The 23,914-nt window shown below is 42.0% G+C and overlaps 1 long non-coding RNA gene across 1 annotated transcript in view; it reads left to right on the top strand.

Annotated features, from left to right (window-relative positions):
- The first annotated feature begins 306 nt into the window (after nucleotides 1–306).
- LOC140204577 (uncharacterized) overlaps nucleotides 307–23,914 on the top strand; it is a 107,569-nt gene continuing 83,961 nt past the window's right edge. The window contains exon 1 of the long non-coding RNA XR_011887674.1: nucleotides 307–383. This is a non-coding gene — a long non-coding RNA (uncharacterized lncRNA). The remainder of the gene's footprint in view (nucleotides 384–23,914) is intronic.

The following is a 23,914-nucleotide window of genomic DNA, read 5'->3' as shown; positions in this document are numbered from 1 at the left end:
GACGCAGCCTGACTTCAGGATCCTCACTCTTGAAGCTTTACATTTAATGAATTAAGTTAATGTAAAATTAACATAACATTATTTAATTTAACTATTTAATATATTTTTTTTACTAATTCATAGTTTTTTTCTCTATTACTACGTATTGCAACATTAACAAATTTCACAACATATGCCGGTGATATTAAACCTCATTCTGATCTGATTCTGATTCAAAAACAAAAAGCTAGCCTCTATCGCAGTAGCTGTGAAACCACCAGACAGTTAGAAATAGTGTCTGATTTAATAGTATCTCCCCAGAAAGAAAATTTACCATGTGTACCTGATCTGTCTTATAAAAACTCCAGATTCACCATGCATCTGACAGCAGTCTTCCGTTTGAGGCAAGTAAGAATAATAATTGCTGACATTACCAGCGATGCCTACATCCTCTGAATGAACACAAAGAAGGTTATTAGCTTGCTACTGAGCCTTAAAAAGCAACTAAGTTTGTAGATTGTAATTTCCTAGTGTAAGCTTCCTGAAGTATGTGTATTTTTATTTTAAGATTTTTTTGTGTTAGTTTACCTTAATGCTTTATATGTGCTACTGTATTTGATTAATTATACACTCATTTACGGTACCAGTACATTTCCTTTTTGCCTATCTTCACAGATGGTTCTAAAGACCAAGTTAGTAACTGGGTGATATTTATTCCCTAGTTTAATGTTGAGGTGGGAACAAGGCTGACAGATGGGTTGTCTATCTATCCATCAGAATTTGTGGCCATTATCATTTGTTTGCAATGGCTTGAACAAGTTAAGCCAAAGAGAGTCGTGATCTGCTCAGACCCTGCTTCGGTACTTTATACTTTATAGTTTATTGTCGCCAAACAATTGGTACTAGAATGTACAATCATTACAGCGATATTTGATTCTGCGCTTCACACTCCCTGGATTACAAATATTAAATATTAAAAATAGTTAAAATTTGTAAATATTAAAAATTTAAATTATAAGTCATAAATAGAAAGTAGAAAAATGGGAAGTAAGGTAGTGCGAAAAAACCGAGAGGCAGGTCCGGATATTTGGAGGATACGGCCCAGATCCGGGTCAGGATTCGTTCAGCAGTCTTATCACAGTTGGAAAGAAGCTGTTCCCAAATCTGGCCATATGAGTCTTCAAGCTCCTGAACCTTTTCCTGGAGGGAAGAGGGACGAAAAGTGTGTTGGCTGGGTGGGTCGTGCCTTTGATTATCCTAGCAGCACTGCTCCGACAGCAGCGGTGTAAAGTGAGTCCAAGGATGGAAGATTGGTTTGTGTGATGTGCTGCGCCGTGTTCACGATCTTCTGCAGCTTCTTTCAGTCTTGGACAGGACAATTTCCATACCAGGTTGTGATGCACCCTAGATGAATGCTTTCTCCGGCGCATTAATAAAAATTAGTGAGGGTTTTAGGGGACAGGCCAAATTTCTTTAGTTTTCTCAGGAAGTAAAGGCACTGGTGGGCCTTCTTGGCAGTGAACTCTGCTTGGCTGGACCAAGTCAGGTCATTTGTGATATTGACCCCAAGGAACTTAAAGCTTTTGACCTGTTCCACTTGCGCACCACCGATGTAAATTGGGTCGTGCGGTCCGCTACTCCTTCTGAAGTCAACAACCAATTCCTTCATCTTGCTGACGTTGAGGGATAGGTTATTGTCTTCGCACAATGCCACCAGCTTCTTAATTTCCTCTCTGTACTCAAACTCATCATTACCCGAGATACGGCCTACAATTGTCTTGTCATCAGCAAACTTACATATTTAAGTTGATGGAAACTTGGCTACACAATCATGGGTGTACAGTAAGTACAGCAGGGGGCTGAGTACACAGCCTTGTGGGGCACCGGTGCTCAGAGTGATTGTAGAGGAGACCTTGTCCCCTATTTTTACAGCCTGGGTCCTGTCTGTGAGGAAGTTGAAGATCCAGCTGCAGATCTGAGTGCTAAGGCCCAGGTTCCGGAGCTTAGGAATCAGTTTATTTGGAATGATGGTATTAAAGGCAGAGCTGTAGTCAATGAAAAGGAGCCTTATGTATGTGTCTTTATTCTCCAGGTGTTCTAAGGAGGAATGTAGGGCCAGAGAGATGGCATCTGCCGTTGACCTGTTGCTCCAGTAGGCGAATTGCAAAGCGTCGAGGTTGACCGGTAGGCTGTGGTTGATGTGTGCCATAACCAATCGCTCGAAGCACTTCATAGCAATTGATAACAGAGCCACAGGTCGATAGTCATTCAGGCATGCCACCTTGCTCTTCTTCGGAACCGGGATTATCGTTGCCTTCTTAAAACACGAGGAGATCTTAGACTGAAGCAAGGAGCAGTTGAAGATGTCAGCAAACACTCCAGCTAGCTTGCTTGCACAGGCCCGGAGAACCCGTCCTTGGATTTATCTTCAGGAAGGCCCTTTTAACGTCCTCCTCGGTGACGATGAATCTTGATGCCACCAGATCCAGTTCATCCGGAGGGAGCGGGACGCTCCCCTTCTGTTCGAATCTTGTGTAGAATACGTTAAGTTCGTCAGGAAGAGAAACGCTACAGTTATTGATATTCCCAGCCTTTTCTTTGTGCCCAGTGATCTCATTTAGACTCTGCCATAGTCTACTGGCATCCCTTTGGTTAGCCTGTGCTTCCAACTTGGCTTGATATTGCCTGTTGGCGCCCTTAATGGCTTTCTGGAGTTCACGCCTGGATTCCGTGCAGCGACTGGTATCCCCGGACCTAAAAGCCGCAGCCCTAGCCTTTAAAAGGGACTTGATCTCATAATTCATCCAAGGTTTCCGGTTAGGGAATACCTGGATCATCTTGCGAGACACACAGTCCTCCATGAATTTCCAAATAAAGTCCGTGACAGCTGAGGCATACTCATCGAGGTTAGCTGCCGAGTCCTTGAATACTAACCAGTCCACAGATTCAAAGCAGTCACGGAGGATCTCATCCCTTTCCTCTGTCCTCTTTTGACACCATGACCTCCCACTTCAGTTTCTGTTTGTAAGCCGGGCGGAGGAGTATGGCCTGATGGTCTGATTTTCAAAAGTGAGGTTGTGGGACAGAACGGTAGTCAAGTATATTCGGGCCTCTAGTGGGGCAGGAGACATGTACTACAGAGTTTGGAAATGAAACATTCAAGGAGACCTGATCTGTATTATAATCTATATGTGCTGGAGAGTACAGGTATAGTACTACAGTTTTGCTGGGTACCTGCACATGTAGGTGTATTGAATAATGAAGGGACAGATATTCTAGCAAAACAGGCATTTACTAAGTCAGAGGTAGATATTATAGTCAACATAGGAAAGTATGAAGCCAAGTCTTGTATTAGGTTGGCTAGGACTGGGATTTGGCGGAAATTCTGGGATAGGAGTGAGACAGGTATGGGCAATACAGTTTGTTTTCCTCTGTCCAGGGGAGGTGCCTTTTGGGAAGGAATAGGAGGGACGATGTGTGGTTGGTAAGACTGAGGTTTGGACATATGGGTTTGCACTCCACTTTGGCATTTGTTGGTAAGCAAGGGAATGAGATGAGCGCTTTTTGAAAGGTTCCAGAGATGGAGAAAAATGTGATCATGGTATGCCACAGAAATATGTTGAACATGGTTAGCTCTTTAGGCAATTATAGGGTAGATCTGGGGTGCCTAGTGGTCAGGATATTCTGGTATCCGAGGCAGGGATGGTTAAGCCGTGTAGGGCCCTGGTGAGCTTTTTAATTAAGGATTTGGCAGGTAAGATCTGATCCCTGTCATGGTTCCCTTTATACTCCATTACAGTAGGTGGCGGTAATGCACCTTCCTGATAGGTTTGAGCTGCCATTAGCACAAAAGTAGAAGAAGGTAAAGGGCTGAAGAACAAGGATTCTGAATGGAGAGGAGAGTGAATTATGGGAGAACAGAAAGGAGGATGAGAAACAGAGGGAGGTGATGGGCAGCTATTTTGGTGCTGTAAGCTAGGTAAGATGGTGGCTCATACAGTCGCGACAGTCTCTCCATGTCCAATCAAAGGTGTAATTGTATGTCATTTATGTATTTTTCACAATTGTAAAACACAACAGGATATTAAGAACATCAGGAACTTCCGATCTACCCTATCAGCGAGTTGGCCGATAGTGATGGAGATGGATTTGTTGTGTACCGTGTTGTCGCCTGGATTTGTGGTGTAATGTCGTTGTGCGGAGGCAGTGTGAGGTCCAACAAATGGTGCAGATGGTTGTCTTGGATATCAAGATGCTGTTGGACTTTGGACCCCATTGCAAGACCGGTTCACTGGTTCATTGGTGAGACCAACAGCAGGGGAGCTGGGTTGCCTCAGTTGTTGTGCAGACCAGGCCTCATGCCATTGTGTCGCTTGTCGTAGCCACCCAGGAGAGCAGACACTGGAGGAAGTCCTGGAGAGAGCAGAGGTCCCTGTGGGTGCGCTGGAATCTGTACTGGATGGGGGCTGCCCTCCTGCATTCATTCAGTTGAAGGCAAGCTGGATCAGGGCAACATCCCATATACCATCAATCTATAGGCCATGCCACTCAGGAACCTGTGGTATGTTATTTTTATGTGAAGGTATGCTTTCCTGCTATCGTAACTATACGTGCTACATGCTGTAAGCTGTGTGCGGTTCTCTGTTTTGCACCTAGTCCCCCAGAGGAAAGCTATTTTGATAGGCCATATTCATGTGTATAATTAACTTGAATTTAATTTAAGTGAGTATAGCAGAGCTCCTCCAAAGTAGCCTGTGGTCAAACACCAACAGCACATTGCAGCTTCCTGAAACTGGTTAAGCTCACCAGCTGGATATTGCATGTGGCAATATTGCAAATATTTTCCATCCTTTTATCATGTCCTGTCCTGGAGTTTGGATGTTGTTCATGTTTCATTTGTCTCACAGTCTATACTCCCTTTCAAATCAGTGCACTGTACATAGTTCACCCAGTGACCCAGTGCTCATGTAAATTTTATTTAGAGCTTGACTTTTTTTTGGTTTTAATTTTGGTTCAGTGTGGGGGTGTTAACTTCATTTATTTTTAGTGTTAGCAAAACGTATTATTAAAAAAAATGGCTATTAATGGATGGCTGATGGCTGGCGCCAATGTAATCTGTGTTTGTGCTGTATCCCTCTATGGCTCTAAAAGTCTTCAATTAGTAAATGGCATTAATTTTTGATCTAGTTTTTGATCACTACCAGCTTCACACTGTAAGCTGCAGAACAAATGCATTCTCATGCTGTATCAGCTGATGACTTTTTAAATATATTGACAATTTTTCCAAGTACCCTGATGAAGGGTCTCAGATTGAAACATCAGCGTTTTGTTCCCCTCCACTGATGCCGTTTGACCTGGGGGTTCCTCCAGCCTTTTGTGGGTGTTGTTCAAGATGTCCAGCATCTGCAGAACCTCTTGTTTCATCAACTAGGTTCCTTTATTGACAGTTTATTCCTATTGCAAATCTGTGCTATCTCTATTACAGATAATACGTTTTGTCTTATCCATTCTTCCCCGGAAAGCTTTGCAATCTAAAACTAGCTTCACTTCCACCTTTCTCAATACCAGACCACAAACAATGCAATGGTTAAAGTCACAAGTGACATACTTGGTAATTGGAAACAGTGTGACACCCACACCTGGAAAACAACTGGAAACAAAATTGGTTTATTTTTGTCACACTGCCATAATACTGCAAAAGGTTTGTCTTGCATACTGTTAATGTGGATCAAATCATTACACAGTGCATTGAAGTAAAACAAGGTAAAACAATAACATAATGCACAATAAAGTATAACAGCTATGGAGGAAGTGCAGGTAAACAATGGGGTGAAAGATCATAATGAGGAAGATTGTGAGGTTAAGTGTCCATCTTGTTGTACTAGGGAATCATTCGATGGTCTTATAACATTGGTTTGAAGCTGTCCTTGAGCTTGGTGGTATGCATTTCTGGCTTATACTTCTTCTGTCCAATGGAAGAGAGAATGCCCAGGGTGCCTTCGATGATGTTCTCTGCTTTATTGAGGCAGTGAGAGTTATAGGCAGAGTTCAGAAGGGAGTCTGGTTCCTGCAATGTGCTAAGCTATGTCCACAACTCTCTGCAGTTTCTTGCTGTCATATCAAGCTGTTATGTATCCAGGTCAGATGCTTTCGATGGTGCATTGATAAAAATTGGTAAGGGTTGATGGGGACATGCCAAATTTCTTCAGCCTCCTGAGGAAGTAGATAATGTTGGTGAGCTTTCTTGACAGTGGTGTATACATGGATTTTCAGAACAGAATTTCTACTCTAGTGCAAACTTCCTGTGATCATGTTTGCAAGCTGATGTTTTCACACTTGTTCATGGGTGTATTATCGCACAGTGAATTGGAAATGCTAGTTGATCATTTGGCATTCTCATTACATGGCCCAGCCGTCTCCATCATCTTCTTTTCACACAAACTGGACTGATTCCATATTGCAAGATGTAAGCAAGTCTTGGTTTCTGATTTTCTCAGGCCAGAAGATCTTCTTGATACGTTGTAGACATTTTGTATGGAATGTGTCAAGTTTCTTGCAGATGTCTTTCGTCATCTTTCAACATTCACTTCCATAAAGTAGCATGCTTAGGGCATTGCTTTTATTAATTCTGATTTTGGTGTTAAGTTTGAGTTGTGTGGATTTCCAAACTGCATTGAGGCTGCCAAAAGCTTGATTTGCTTTAGATAGTCTTGCTAATACGTCCTTACCACTATCTCCATCAGTGCTGACTTTACTCCCAAGGTACGTGAACTCATCTACCTCTTCCACTTGCTGATTATTGATGATTACTGGTTGGAAGTTGGAGGCGTTCATCTTCATGATCTTTGTTTTTCTCACTTGAATGTTCATCCCAAGTTGCAATGTATATGATGTAAGTCTGTCTGATTTCTCCTGAATGTCACAATGACGACTTGCTGGCAGACTGATATCGTCAGCAAAAACTAGGTCTTCAAGTGTTGAGGTAAGTGTCCATTGAATACCCCATTTGTTTTCTGTGATTGTTTCCCTTGTAAGCCAATAATCCATTGCTAAAATGAAGAGAAAAGGTGATAGTATACATCCCTGTATAACTCCTGTGCATACCCTGAAGCTTTCTGTCAGTTGCTTTCCACAAATCACCTTGCACTGAAAGTCGCTGTACATCATTTGGATAATGTTTACAAGTTTTTGGGGAAATCCGTATCTTCTTAAAATTTTCCAGAGTGTTTCTCAGTGGATACTGTCAAATGTTTTTTCGAAGTCCACAAATAGTACATAAAGATTGTTGTTCCACTCTGCAGATTGTATGAGAATTTGTCTTAGTATGAATACATGGCCTAAGCAAGATCGACCTTTTCTAAAGCCAGCTTGTTCTTTCCGAATGATATCTTCCACAGCCTCTGAGAGTCGATTTAACAAGATGCGACTGAAAACTTTGCTTGTGATTGAGAGGAGTGTAACACCTCTCCAGTTGTTGCATATACTTAAATCTCCTTTGGCAGTTTTACAATAAGTCCAGTTTTCCAGTCCTCGGGCATTTCTTCACTTTTCCAGATGGTGTTAAATATTTGACACAGCACACGGCATATTTCTCTGCCACCTCCCTGAAGCATTTCTGCACTTATCTCATCTTCTCCGGGTGCCTTTCCTGATTTCATTTTCTTGATGGCTTGCTGGATTTCTTCAACTGTAGGTGGTTCCGTGGAGATTGTACTAAGTTTGACCCCACAGGGAAAACCAAGTAGGGGCAGGCCCAAAATGACGTGGCGTAGATCTGTGGAAGCAGAACTGAAAGAAGTAGGCATGAACTGGGTAACGGCGAGCAGCAGAGCGAAAGACCGGCAGAAATGGAAGACCCTTGTGGAGGCCCCATGTGCCACCTAGGCACTAAGGGTTCGGACGATGATGACGATGAATTGGAAATGTTCTTGTATCCATTGCCTGACTTGTGTTTTTCAATAACCTTTTCGTGGAGTTGCTTGGAGCGTTCTTTTGTCTTCATGGTATAGTTTTTTGCCAGTATACTGACTCATCAGCAGTTGGACCTTCCAGATACTGGTGTATTGTTACTACAATCAATAAAAACACCTTGACTGCACATAGGTCTCCAAACAGATCTTCATTTAAGTAATTACGTGACTTCTAAAACCAATTGGCTGCACCAGTGGTGATTTCATGAGTCATATTAAAGGGAGTGAATACTTTTCAATCAATTACTTTATGTTTCATATTTGTAATTAATTTAGATCACTTTGAGGAGATCTGTTTTCACTTTGACACGAAAGTCTTTTTCTGTTGATCAGTGTCAAAAAAGCCAAATTAAATCCATTGTGATTCAATGTTATAAAACAAAAAAACATGAAAACTTTCAAGGGGAGTAAATTCTTTTTATAGGCACTGTATATGTCACCATATAATACCTTAAAATTCATTTTCTTGCAGGCATTTATAGGGAAAAATGGAAGCAACTTACGAACATCTGTACATAACCACACAAAGACTGACAAACAATGAACGTGCAAAAGAAGACAAGTAAAAAAACAATACTGAGATCTTGAGTTCTTGAAATTAAATGTCTAGCATGTAGAGATGGTACAGGGTAGTAGTGAGTGAAGTATATTCATCTGCTTCAGGAGCCTAATGATTGAAGGGTAATAACTCTTTTGTATCTGGTGGTGTAGGACCTGAGGCTTCTGTATCCCCCACCTGATGACAGTAGCAGGACGAGACCAAAGCCTGGATGTTGGGGGTCTTTGAAGAAGGATGTGGCTTTCACTGTACACTGTACAATAGTATACTTCGACAGGCTTTTTACAAAGTAAATTTATTTTCAGCACATTTTGCTCAATTTTCTCCAAAGCACCATCAAACATGGTTAGAATGCCTCACTCGGTGCGTTTTTTCACCCGTATCCCTTCTCCTACCTCTCACCGTCCCTCTAATCCACCCATTTTTGTCCGCTTTCCTTCATACCCCACACCTCCCCAACACCAATTCACTCATCTCCACCACCTTCCCCCTCTGGTTCCCTCCACCCACTACACGTGCACAGTTCACATACAGGTTCCTCCCTCCCCCCCACCTGTCATTCACCTCACCCAATGATTCCCATTCTCACCTCCCTTACCTATCAGAGTCCAGCTCTGGCAGACCTTTATGGCTACAATTATTTCCCTCCAGCAGCCGGTTAAATTCTTCACACTCTTCACCTCCCACTTGCTCCATCTGTTCCCCCTCCTTCTTTCCTCTTTCCACCATCTCTCTCTTTCTGACTCCCCCTTCCATTCACTTGCCATTTTCTCTCAACTCTGCCCCTGCTCTCCTTCCCTACCTGGCACTACCTGCCTGTCACCTTATGCCCCTTCTGAAACCACCAATCAGCTTGGACTCCTTTCTCATTACTCCCCTTATCCTATTTATATTGGCCAGCTTTACCTTTGCATTCTCAGTTCTGAAGCAGGGTTTTGACCCACAATGTCAACAATTCCTTTTCTCACACAGTTGTTGCTCAACCCACTGAGATCCTCCAGCAGAGTATTTGCTGCTCCATATCTGCATTCTCCTGTGTCTCCATATTTCAGGATTGTATTCGGTGATAATTAAGAATCCTTATAAAACAACAGTTGCAGCCTTTGCTCACGGTGTTCAGCATACTGTTTCCTTCTGTGCTGAATGTGAACTCTCTGTAGTGAGGCTAACCTGTTCTGGGAGCTAGCTCTGCCTAATTAATGAACCACATGCCACACAAAGTTTAGTATTGTCAACCCAACATAACTTCAGTCAGCTCCAGCTGTAGGACTGGACAAACAGCTCTGAGAAATAGGACCCAGGTCTGAACACTGATCCTAGTCCTGCCAGTTGATGTTAATTGAGACAGCAGCAAAAACAACAACAATCCCCCAGATGTTGAGCTAGGAGTCAGCCAGGTTCCCAGTAATATTTCTTCGAAAGGTGTTGTAGCTATGTGAGCATGTGGCTGGGATTATATATTAATAATTTTGGGAAAACTCTGAGGTGAAACTAGCATCTGTGAAATGGTACGATATTAAGGTTATTGGGTGGAAAAGAAAATGGAGGGAAATTACAAGCTCAAAGCATGAAGATCTTAAGTGACATTATTGATTGAAGACAAATTCTAATTTAAACAAATTACTCCCCTTCCCAATTTATTATTGTCTTTTCAGATTAGTTTTGTTAGATATGATGGAAATTCTGTGTGAAATTCGGGGAAGAATTGAGAACATACAATAGTTAATCCCTTACATGAAGCACAAACCAGATGACATTTATTACGAAACACTTTGCACTATGTATACGGTTTCACACAATCACTATGCCTTGGATGTATGTGTGATGTTTTAGACCACGAGACATTCACTTTACGCATAACCGTTAGGCACCTTCTGCATGTAGTTTGCAAATGTGCTCTTCAATTTAACAAATTTAGTACCAGATATGTTATACCTCTTGGGTGACCTGTGAGTTTGCAATCCCACAAAGTGAAATACATTCAATGTAACCCGAATAAGATGAAAAGAGATCTGTTCTGATAGAAGACATAAAAGTAAGCTGAACAAAACAAAAACAGTTTGGTATTTCAGTGAGTTTGTCCCACAGTCATGCCACTGTATTAGAAATTGATATTTTAGGGAAGAAACCTAATGCCACCAAAAACTAACCTAACAATATCAGTCATTAGAAGCACTTATATTAAAAGCAATTTTATGTGATTGTATCTGCTCTGAATTAGCAAACTCTTTCTGGTGAGACACCCTGGAATGGTCAATTGTGTTAAAGGCATTATATAACTACAGATGTCAAAATAAAGGTAGAAAATGCTGCAGATTCTGTGTCAGGCAGCTTCTGTGGGAGGGTAAAGGGAGGTACAGTAACTTCTCACATCTATGACCTTTCATGTGAACTGGAAGAGTTTTGATGCTGAGGATGGAGAGAGGGTAGAAGAGACAAAAAGAGAAACAGATGTTAAGATGGAAGAGACTTAAAAGGATGAGAGCGAGAGAAATTGTTAGTGGAACAAGTAAAGAAGCAAGAGGTGGGTCAAATGGAAGAACCATCAATTGAGGTCGCCCAACAGTGTTGAGTTTGGAAGATGTTTGAAAGAACTCTTCCTGAACTTAGATTTACCTTAATTAACACACTAAAGGAAGTCAAAGACAAAAAGGGAATGGTACACAAAATTAATATAACAGATACTGGAAGTGTGGGTTTACACTTCCTGGCTGAATGAGGTGCTTATAACAGGAAAGAAGTGCCTTAATTTTTCCAAGAAGGAATTTTATTACAGCATTGATATGAATCTGAAGTATGACACATGGAATATTATTTATTCCAATTCTAATTGGCTCTTTTCCTTCATCTCTTTACTCTAAGTACTTTAACAACTTTATTGCTGCTGTTTTGAGTCTTGTCTTGAACTAGAAAAACTCAGCAATTTTGCTTTCAATTTCCATTTTTCCTTTGATCTCCAATGTTCATCTTAGACTTCCCCCATTTTTCCTCAACATCTCTATCCAATTCTGGATAATGAGCTAATAACTAATTCAAAGCCCCAAACCCGTCTATTCCCATAGCTGTCAGGTGAGTTCTTCTCACCGCATTTCATAAAGCCATAGTGCAGAAACAAGTTTTGTTGACCATCAAGCCTATGTAATCGTCAAGCAGATTTTTATATAAATACACCCCAACTCATTTTATTCTTCCCATTCTCCCATCAACTTTTCCCCTAATTCTAACAGTCATTTTACACCCTAGGAGTAATTAATAGTGTCTAGTTAAGCTACCAATCTGCACATTTTTGAACGTGGGTGGAAAATGCATCACCCAGTTGTAACGCATTCAGTCACAGAGAGAGTGCTTAAACTCTACACGGACAACATCAAAGGTGAGAACTGAAAATGGGTCACTGGTGCTGTTCTACGAGCTGCACCACTGTACTTCTTCTAAAGTCTCAACTTCTGATATTCAGACCTTCATTAGCATTTGCTATTCCAATCTGATGTGCTCCCCTCCCAAAACCTACTGAATGCATGTTGTGGAGATCCTGAGGTGTCAAACAACACAAGAATGTCAAACAAATATTTCTCATATGTCTAATCAAAAGAACATATTACAATTGCCTTATAAGGCATAAGGCAGTGAGAAATTGGATAGGATAAGGGTTTTTTTTCTCATGCCATGGCTTTTATTGACAAAGCCAGCATTTATTACTTGTCCCAAATGTCTAATGAGATTAATGAGTTGCTTCAACATTTCAGAGACTCTTTGAATTGATCGTGAGTTATATTCAGGTCAGATAAGGTGTGGATAGCTGATTACCTGCCTTGAAAATTTTTTAACAAACTGGCAGTTTTTTGGTCACAATTTCTGACATTAGAGTCACAGAGTCCTAGAACACTACAGCAAAGAAACAGGCCCTTTGATCCATCTAGTCCATGCCAAACTATTAATCTGTCTAGTCTCATTGAGCTGCACCTGGACCACTGCCCTCCATACTCTTTCCACCCATGTACTCATCCAAATTTCACTTGAAATTGAAACCGCATCCATCCCTAGCAACTCATTCCATACTCCCACCACCCTTGGAGTAAAGATGTTTCCCCTCATGTTCCCCTTAAACATTTCACCTTCCACCCTTAATCTATGACCTCTTATTTCTAGTTTCACCTAATCTCAGTGGAAAAAGCCTGCTTGTGTTTACCACATCTATACCCCTCATAATTGTGTACACCTCTATCAAATCCTCCTTCATTCTCCTCTGCTCCAGGGAACAAAGTCCTAACCTACTCAAATTTTCCCTATAACTCAGGTCCTCAAGTTTTACCAAATTCTTTTAAAATTTTCACTGCACTCTTTGAATTGTATTGACATCTTTCTTGAAGGTAGGTGGTCAAAATTGCACACAATACTCCAAATTAGGCCAAATTCACCAGCATCTTATACAACTTCAACATCACATCCAATAACCTGGACTAAATGCTTTGATTTATGAAGACCAATGCTCCAAAAGCTATCTAGCTGTAATGCCAATTTTTAGGAGTAATGGGTCTATATTTCCAGATCCCTCTGTCCTACTGCACTCTTCAGTGCCCTACCACTCACCATGTAAATCCTACCTGGGGTTATCTCCCGAATTGCAAAATGTCACACATATCTGCAATAAGTTCCTATGTGCCATTTTTCAGGCCATTTTTCTAGCTGGTTTAGATCCTGCTGCAAGCTTTGATAGGATAGTCTTCCTCGCTGTCCACTATACCTCCAATCTTGGTATCATTCGCAAATTTGCTGATCCAGCTTACCACAGTATCATCCAGATCCTTGATATACAGTCGATGACAAACAACATCTGACACAGCGCCAATTCCTGCTGCACACCACTAGTCTCAGGCCTCCAATCAGAGAGGCAACCATCTTCTACCACTCTCTGGCTTCTTCTGCGAAGCCAACGTCTAATCCAATTTACTACCTCATCTTGAATGCTAAGTGACCGAACTTTCTTGACCAACTTCCCTTGCGGAACTTTGTCAAAGGCCTTTCTAAAGTCCATACGGACAACATCCACTGTCTTGCCTTCATCAGCGTTCCTGGTAACTTACTTGAAAAACTCTATAAGATTGGTTAGACACAACCTACCACACACACAGATTCCTAATCAGCCCCTGCCTATCCAAATAATTACATATCTGATCCCTTAGAATACCTTCCAATAATTTACCCACTTCTAATATCAGACTAACTAACTACTATTTTAAGTATCTCTGCTAGGGCCCCTACAATTTCTTGCAATCCTCCCACAGGGCCCAAGGGAACACCTTGTCATGTCTTGGGGAGTTATCCACTCTAACTTGCCTCAGGACGGCAAGCACTTACTCCTTTATATGGTCCTCACTGCTGCTTTGCCTCACTTCTATAGACTCTGTGTCTGTCTCCTGAGTAAATGCAGAGGTAAACAATCTATTTAAGAGCTCCCCCATCTCTTTTGGCCCCATGCATAGATGACTACTCCTTCACTTTCTCTGCGAGAGCAACCTCATGCCTTCTTTTAGCCCTCCTGATGTCTTTCTTAAGTGTCCTCTTGCATTTCTTATATTCCTCAAGTACCTCATTTGTTCCTGTCTGTCTGTACTTGCTATGCATCTCCTTTTTTTTTCTTAACCAGAACCAGAATATTTCCTAAAAACCTAGATTCCCTAAACCTGTTATCCTTGCATTTTTTTAATGACAGGAACATAAAAACTGTACTCTCATAATTTCACTTTTGAAAGCTTCCCGCTTACCAAGCACACCTTTGCCAGAAACCATCCTTTCCTAATCCACACTTGCCAGATTATTTATGCTACCATCAAAATTGGCCTTTCTTCAATTTAGAATAACAACCAGAGGACCAAACCAATCTTTGTCCATAACTATCCTGAAACTAACGGCATTATGATCACTAGATGCAAAGTGTATCCCTACATAATCTTTTGTCATCTGCCCTGTCTCATTCCTTAATAGGAGATCTAGTATCACACTATCTCAGATTGAGACTTCTATGTACTGAGAAAGAAGACTTTCCTGAACACATTTGGCAAACTCTATCCCATCCAGCCCTTTTACATCATGGGAGCTCCAGTCAATACGAGGAAAGTTAAATATCACCTACTATCACAACTTTATGTTTCTTGCAACAGTTTGCGATCTCTGTACAAATTTGATTTTCTAAATCCCATTGATTATTGGGTAGTCTATAATATAGTCTGCTTAACATGGTCATCCCTTTTTTAGCCCTCAGTCCCACCTTTATAGCCTCAGTAGAGGAGCTCTCCGGCCTATCCACTCTGAGCACTGCCTCAACATTTTCTCTGTCTAAAATGCCTCCCTTCCCCTTTAATCCCTCTCTGTCTATCATGTTTAAAACAATGGAACTCTGGAACATTGAGCCGCCAGTCATGTCCCTTCTGCAACCAAGTCTCAGTAATAGCTAAATGTCGTAAGTCCATATACTAATCCTTGCCTAAGCTTATCCACCTTTCCTACAATACGTCTTGCATTGAAATGTACGCAACTCAGAACATTAGTCCCACTAGATTCAACCTTTCGTTTACTAACTTTGTACCTAGGCTTAACATCTTTCCTCACAACCACACCACTAATTGCTGTTCCGTCCCCCGCAACAATAGTTTACGAGGGGTGATTGATGAGTTCGTGGCCTAAGGTAGAAGGAGTCAATTTTAGAAAACCTAGCACATTTATTTTTCAACATAGTCCCCTCCTACATGTACACACCTAGTCCAGTGGTTGTGGAGCAGATGGATCTTGGACCTCCAGCAAGTGCCCACGGCAGGGGTGATTGATAAGTTTGTGGCGGAAGGTAGAAGGAGATGAGTTATACAGCTCTCGTTACATGCCCATGCAGTTCAACTCTTTGAGTGATTATGCAGAAAGTTTGAGGTTAATGACTCATCAGTGAATAACTCATCAGGGGTGATTAATAAGTTTGTGGCCCAAGGTAGAAGGAGATGAGTTATTAACTGCAAACTTCCGGCATAATCACTCAAAGAGTTGAACTGCAGGTGCATGTAACGAGAGCTGTATAACTCATCTCCTTCTACCTTAGGCCACGAACTTATCAATCACCCCTGCTAAGGCCACTTTCTGGAGGTCCAAGATCCGTCTGTTCCACGACTGCTGGACTAAGTGTGTAAATGTAGGAGGGGACTATGTTGAAAAATAAATGGGCTAGGTTTTCTAAAATTGACTACTTCTATCTTAGGCCATGAACTTATCAATCACCCCTTGTAAACCCCACAACCACCCCTGTGCAGCACTAGCAAACCTTCCCGCAATGATAGTAGTTCCCCTCCAGTTCAGGTGCAAACTGTCCCTTCTGTACAGATGCCATTTTCCCCAGAAGAGAGCCCAATGATCCGAAAATCAGAAGCTCTCTTCCTGCACCATCTTCATAGCCACATGTTAAACTCTATGATCTTTCTATTCACTAGCACATGACATGGGTAGCATTCCTAAGATCACATCACTGGAGGCCCTCTCCTTTGACTTAGTACCTAACTCCCTGGACGCACTTTGCAGGATCTTGTCACCCTTCCTACCCATGTCATTGGTACTGACGTGAACCACGACTTCTGGCTGCTCACCCTCCCACTTAGCACTGCTGTGGACTCGAGCTGAGATGTCCTGACGCTGGCATCGAAGAGGCAATACACCATCTGGAAACCTCGTTCTTGTCCATTTGAGCTCCTGCCTGTTCCACTAACCAGTGAAACCCCTATTACTGCAGCTTCTCCCCCACTTCCCTTCTGAGCCACAGAGCCAGACACCGAGCCGGAGACCTGACTGCCGTAGCTTTTTCCTGCTAACACACACACACACACACACACACACACACACACACACACACACACACACACACACACACACACAATATCTAACATGGTATACCTATTATTGAGGGAAATGGCCACTGGCATACTCTGTACTGGCTGGCTATCTGCTTTCCCCACCCAAGTGGTCACCCAGTTGCCTGCACTTTGGGTGCAACTACCTCCCTGTATTGCCTGTCGACCAACCCCCACCTCCCACCAGCCTCCTGAATGATCTGGAGCTCATCCAGCTCCAGCTCTGTTTCCTTAACACTGTCTGTCAAAAGCTGCAGCTGGACGCACTTCTTGCAGGTGTTGTCATCAGGGACACTGGAGCTCTCTGTCTTCCCATATCCCGCAGGAGGAGCATTTCACTGTAGTGTCCTGCATCCTCTCTGCTCTAACTGTGCAATAAGAAAGAAAGAAAGAAAGAGAATTAAATGAAAAAAAAACATCTACCTGCAGTTTTCACCTCTCTTTGCTGAAGCTTCTATATTAGCATTTTATTTCAGACGAGCTGCCATACACACATTGCTTGGGTTATTACACTGGCACTGACAATTATGTTGTTTACATTCATTCCCATGCAGTTCTGTTGTATAACACACCTTGTAAACAAAACAAAAGCTATTAAAATAAATGTCAGGTGTCTAGGTTATTTCACTACTGAGCTGTGCAAGGGACACACAGACATTCTATATTTTATTATGCACTCAGTGGCCACTTTATTAGGTATATCCTGTTCCTAAAAAAGTGGCCACTGAGAGTATGTTTGTGGTCTTCTGCTGCTGAAGCCCATCCACACACGTATCAGAGATGCTCTTCTGCACACTACTGTTGTAATGCGTGGTTATTTGAGTTACTGTCGCCTTCTTGTCAGCTTGAACCAGTCTGACCCTTCTCCCCTGATCTCTCTCGTTAACAAGTTGTTTCTGGCAACAGAATGCCACTCATTGGATGTTTGTTGTTTCCCACAAAATTTTCTGTAAACTCTAGTGCCTGTTGTGCTTGCAAATCCCAGGAGATCAGTAGTTTCTGAGATACTCAAGCCACCCTGCCTGGCACCAACAATGGCTGGCTGGCGGCGCAATGGCATCAGCGCTGGGCTCCGGAGCGAAGGCTCCCGAGTTCGAATCCAAGTCCGGCCACCCCCGGAGCACGCTTTCCATCCGTGCCGGGTTTAGCATCGAGCTAGACACTTGGCGTCGTTAAAAAAAAGGGTTAAGTCAGGAACGTTCATATCGTGACCCGGTTAATCTGAAAGAGTCCAATCCTGACACCACGCGCCAGACAAGAATGGCTGACTGCCTGGTGTGACACGCTAAAATAAACAGCAATCATTGCACAGTCAAAATCACTCAGATCACATTTCTTTTTCATTCTGATGTTTGGTCTGAACAACAACTGAACCTCTTGACCATGTCTGTGTGTTTTTATGTAATAAGTTGCTGCCACCTGATCAGCTGCTTAGATATTTGCATTAATGAGCAGGTGTACACGTGTACCTAAAAAAGAGGCCATCCTCAGATTTCTTTAATTACTTAAGTTTAACTATCCCAGCTGCCGTGAGATTCCAGTTCATGTTTTCAAATCTGTGGTCTAGTGTCTAGATTCTAGTCCAACTAACTAAACTATTATGCTGTAGCAAGGAAGTACTTAGGAGCTGTCAGTGTTGAAAATAAGTAATATCATTCATTTGCCTTCAATAACCATCCTGTCTTTCACTTATTATGACCTAATTTCTGGAAGGAACAACAGAACCCTACATACAATTTTTCCTAGAGGATTACACCAGACGACAGGAGAATCAAAAGCATTATATTGCTGTACAGAGAAAGGAAAGGAGATAAGATCAGCAGCTCTCTGATGGTGGTTGTAGTGATATCAATAGATTATGCACTTGGAAAACTAGGTCATAATAAGTGAAAGACAGGATGGTTATTGAAGGCAAATTATGCTTTAGCAGCTTGACTAAATACCTGGATGAAATAGCAGAGTCAATTGATGATGGTGACGTAGTTGATATGATGTGGAGCACCAGCAGATTTTCATAAAGTGCCACCGATAGACTAGACAAGAAAGTTAAAGCCTTGAGATTAAAGAGGCAGTGACTGTCTGAATATCTAACTGACTAAGGAAGGCAAAGTAAATAGTGATAATGAGTGTCTCTTTATCAGACTAGAGATGAATTTACTCATGTAACTAGGAGCCAGACTCAGAACCATTGTTCTCTTCATTATAAATTAATAATTCAGCACGGTCATATTGGGCAGTTTCAAACTTTGCAAATACCATGAATCTTGGACGTGTGGTTAACAGAATTCAGAATGGTAAAGATGATATAATGATAAATGCAAGAACACGTGGCAGATGTAGAGAAGAGTGGAGTTGTCACTTTGGGAGGAAATATGAGAAGTGCAATACAAACATTTAAAGGAGGGTGTGTTATATAAAGAATCTTTTGGTTGTACATATCCTCTCCCATAACCCAGGAAAAATGTCACTGATTTCTTTCCATGCTTTCTCCTGGAGTATATCTATGCCCATGGGCTCTTTGTGGAGTAGCACAGAGTGTGCAGAGTAGTATGTGGAAAATTTTGACGTACGTTTGGTTTATCTGAGGTTCTGCTTAGGCTGCCCACATGTAAAGTGCATCAAATATATCAAAAAATGACATTACATTTACTTCCCTAACCTACACCCCCTCCACCTCCGACCACTGAACAGAGTTCCAATGCCTCACCACTCCCCGACAACCGCACTGGATTCAGAACCTCTTCCCCAGCAGTACCACAGCACAGAACCAGTTGAGCATATGGCCTCCAAGTACTCCAAATTTTTCAAACTGGTCTCAGCCCAGACAGGGCATTTTCAACCCCATTCCACTGTGCCTGTGGATTTGAACTGAATGGAACTTCATGACGTATGTGGTGCAACATTCATTTTGGACGCACAAGAATTTCTAGTCTTGCAATAGACTAACAGAGAGAAAAAGATGGTGCAGATTTAAAATAAATTAATTGAAACTTAAAAATGCAAACCATTTTCTGATATGAGAACTACTCCTTATTAAATTAAAATAAACCCAAACACAATTAACATTTAAACTCACTGATGTGTGAAAAGAAACTGTTTCAAACCACATTCTGGTGTATATAAACTTACACAGCAGGATGTTACAAATGAACAGTGCAGCTCTGTGTGTTGAAATGTTTGTTATCTTTTGGTGACTTAAATGATAAAGATCATGTCAGTTACAAAAAAATAGATTTTGTCTTTCTAAAGAATCATAAACAATGTAAACCACTGCTTGGGAACAGTAGATGTGCTTTTTCCTTCAGCAAAATAGTCAGCCAGTTGGGCTCTAGAAGGCAGTTCAGCAAAGGTATTCAGGAGGAGGAAATTATGGGTTAAGGGGACAGATAATTGTTAACTAGACCTGACACTTACACTTGCTCACAGCCCGTTTCTTGTACTTGTCCCTCTGATAAACACAAGTGCTAACAACCTAGCACACCACACACCCACCCCAGCACCTCATGCTCTGCACCTGTGATTGCAGCTGCTTTTGTAACTTTAGGCTCTTTGGTGTTGCAGCTTGTAAAGGAAAACGACAGTGGTGAAGCCAAGAACAGACATCCTTCATTTACAGTTGCAATACACAATTAAAGAGCTAACACTGATGTGACAAAATCATACCCTGTGGTCCACTCTTCTCAAAGGTACCCTTTTATTTTAAATATAACACTGTCCTAATTGATGCAACTCTTCGTACAACTGAAGGAGGAGAAGGAGGACAAGCTAGTAGGTGATAGATGAAGCCAGGTGGTTGGGCTGGAGAAGAAAGAATATGATAGGAGAGAAGAGTAGACCATGGGGGAAAGTGAAGAAGGGGGTGATAGGCAGGTGAGGAGAAAAGACAAAAGGCCAGAATGGGGAATAGAAGAAGAGGGAAGGGGGAAGGGAAAGAAAAGTAAGGAAGCAAATAAAGAAACAAACATTACCGGAAGGAGAAAGTGATTTTCATGCCATCAGGTTGGAGGCTACTTAGCTACAACATGTGACATTGCTCCTCCACCCTGAGAGTGGCCATATCATGGCAAAAAGAGGAGGCCATGGACTGACATGCCAGAACGTTAATGGGGATAGAAATTAAATCGGTTGGCCACTGGGAAATCCGCAACTTGACAGAGCAGTCCCCCAGTTTACATTGGTTCTCACTAATGTCACGGAGACTGCATTGGGAGCACTGGATACAATGAATAACTCCAACAGATTTGCAAGCAAAGCCTTGCCTCACCTGGAAGGATTGTTTGGAGCCCTGAGTTGAGGTGATGGAGGAGGTGAATAGGCAGGGGCAGCATTTCTATCTCTCTACCTTCTTCCTCTTTCTCTTCCAGTCCTGATGAAGGCTCTTGGCCTGAAACTTTGACTGTTTATTTATTTCCATAGGCGTTGCCTGACCTGCTGAGTTCCTCCAGCAATTTTTGTCTGCTATGATGCTATTTTTATTATTGCATAAGCACAACTAGAAGTTACTTCCACTTAATGGATGAGAAGCATCCTCGTGAAACTTGTTAAGCAAGAAGACTGCCATGTTAGCTTTCCTGAGCACAGATTTATAATGTGTGCACAGAATTAAGACACAATGACTGGTAAGGGAGAATTTTGTAATCACAGCCTTACCTGCGTACCCTTGCAACGTGGGTACATGTTGTTTTTTGAAGCTCCTTTAATAATGACGCTTAAGCAAATATTGAATTTCTATTAAAAATAACTTTCTCAAAGTAACCACACTATTTAATATCCTATTGTTTTTGATGCATGAAACTGTAGCATTTTATGCTCAATTCTGTTGTAGAAATTGTATTACTTTGGAAAGAATCTTATTTCTAATACGCAGAATTTTAAGGTTGCAAAATCATTTATGTACCACATTTCTGGTGCTTGAGTGAGCTGTGATGCATTAAAGACTGCATGGTTTCCCACGTTGTGAAACAAGAAAACATATACAGAGGGTGATTTCTGTTCATGGGCACTTTGTCAGCTTTCCTGCGGGAGCTTTCTGAAAATGAGATTTTCAAATATGTGGCACTTCTGTCTTTCAGAGAACTGAGATACTTTGAAGTGTAGCTGAAGACCAAAACCCCGCAGGTTTTTAACAGCCCAGTTTGAAGTGTGTTCATCCAAAAATTAGAAACATAGAAACAAAGAAAAACTACAGCACAATACAGGCGGAACACATACTTACTTAGAAATTACCTAGGGTTACACATAGCCCTCTATTTTTCTAAGCTCCATGTACCTATCCAGGAGGGTCTTAAAAGACCCTATCGTATCTGCCTCCACCATTGTTGCTGGCAGCCCATTCCACGCACTCACCACTCTCTGCATAAAAAACTTAACCTTGACATCTCCTCTGTACCTACTTCCAAGCACCTTAAAACTGTGCCCTCTCATGTTAGCCATTTCAGCCCTGGGAAAAAGCCTTTGACTCTCCACACGATCAATGCCTCTCATCATCTTATATATCTCTATCAGGTCACCTCTCATTCTCCACCGCTCCAAGGAGAAAAGGACAAGTTCACGCAACCAATTCTCATAAGGCATGCTCCCCAATCCAGGCAACATCCTTGTAAATCTCCTTTGCACCCTTTCTATAGTTTCCACATCCTTCCTGTAGTGAGGTGACCAGAACTGAGCACAGTACTCCAAGTGTGGTCTGACTAGGGTCCTATATAATTGTAACATTACCTCCCAGCTCTTAAACTCAATCCCATGGTTGATGAAGGCCAATGCACCATATGCCTTCTTAACCACAGAGTCAACCTGCGCAGCAGCTTTGAGTGTCCTATGAACTTGGTCCCCAAGATCCCTCTGATTCTCCACACTGCCAAGAGTCTTACCGTTAATACAATATTCTGCCATCATATTTGACCTGCTAAAATGAATCACTTCACACTTATCTGGGTTGAACTTCAACTGCTACTTCTCAGCCCGGTTTTGCATCCTATCGATGTCTTGCTGGAACCTCTGACAGCTCTCCACACTATCCACAACACCCCTAACCTTTGTGTCATCAGCACATTTACTAATCCATCTCTCCACTTCCGCATCCAGGTCATTTATAAAAATCGCTATGAGAAGGGGTCCCAGAACAGATCCCTGAGGCACACCACTGGTCATCAACCTCCATGAAGAATATGACTCGTCTACAACCACTCTTTGCCTTCTGTGGGCAAGCCAATTCTGGACCCACAAAGCAAGGGCCCCTTGGATCCCATGCGTCCTTACTTTCTCAATAAGCCTTGCATGGGGTACCTTATCAAATGCCTTGCTGAAATCCATGTATACTACATCTACTGCTCTACCTTCATCAATGTGTTTAGTCACATCCTCAAAAAATTTTATCAGGCTCATAAGGCATAATCTGCCTTTCACAAAGCCATGCTGACTATTCCGAATCATATTATGCTTCTCCAAATGTTTACAAATCCTTCATCTCAGGATCTTTTCCATCAACTTACTAACCACTGAAGTGAGACTCACTAGTCTGTAATTTCCTGGGCTATCTCTACTCCTTTTCTTGAATAAGGGAACAACATCTGCAACCCTCCAATCCTCCAGACCCTCTCCCGTCCCCATTGCCAGAGGCTCAGCAATCTCCTCCCTCGCCTCCCACAGTAGCCTGGGATACATCTTATCCAGTCCTGGAGACTTATCCAACTTGATGTTTTCCAAAAGCATCCCCTATCTTAATGTCTAAATGCTCAATCTTTTCAATCCACTGAAAATCATCCCTTCAATCACCAAGATCCTTTTCCGTAATGAATACTGAAGCAAAGTATTCATTAAGTACCTCTGCTATCTCCTCCAGTGCCATACACACTTCTCGACTGTCACACTTGATTGGTCCTATCTCACTCTTGTTCTTCACATACTTGTAGAATGCCTTGAGGTTTTGTTTAATCCTGCTCGCCAATGCCTTCCTTCTCATGAGCCCTTCTGGCTCTCCTAATTTCATTCTTAAGCTCCTTCCTGGTAGCCTTATAACCTTCTAGATCTCTATCATTGCCTAGTTTTTTGAACCTCTCGTAAGTTTTTCTTTTCCACCCACAGAGATTCAGTAGACAATCCCTCTATGACTTCCTCCTTTCTGCAGCCACGACACTATCTCTGATCAATACTGCCAGGTCCCTGCCTCTTTTGCCTCCCTCCCTGTCCTTTCTGAAACATCTAAAGCCTGTCACTCTGAGTAACCATTCCTGCCCCTGAGGCAGAGGGAGACCCAGCAATGATGAAGAAACAGTGATAGAATTACATGTTAGGATGCTGCATGTCTTAGACAAGAAGCAGAAAACACAAAGTCTTCTATTTTTATCAGAAGGATGTTGTATTTATGGGCAGAAACATGGCATAGTGTCTAGAATCCATATTGAATGCAGGGATGGAGTTCAGCCCTGCAGAGCTGAGAGATTTTTCATCCAGTTCCACAACCATGGCTTGTACATGAAGGGAATTCACATTTATTCAAATAGACTTGTCCACATAGATTC

This window comes from Mobula birostris, chromosome 10 (assembly GCF_030028105.1).
Source record: "Mobula birostris isolate sMobBir1 chromosome 10, sMobBir1.hap1, whole genome shotgun sequence".
NCBI lineage: Eukaryota > Metazoa > Chordata > Chondrichthyes > Myliobatiformes > Myliobatidae > Mobula > Mobula birostris.
This window is presented reverse-complemented; position numbering and strand designations above follow the sequence as displayed.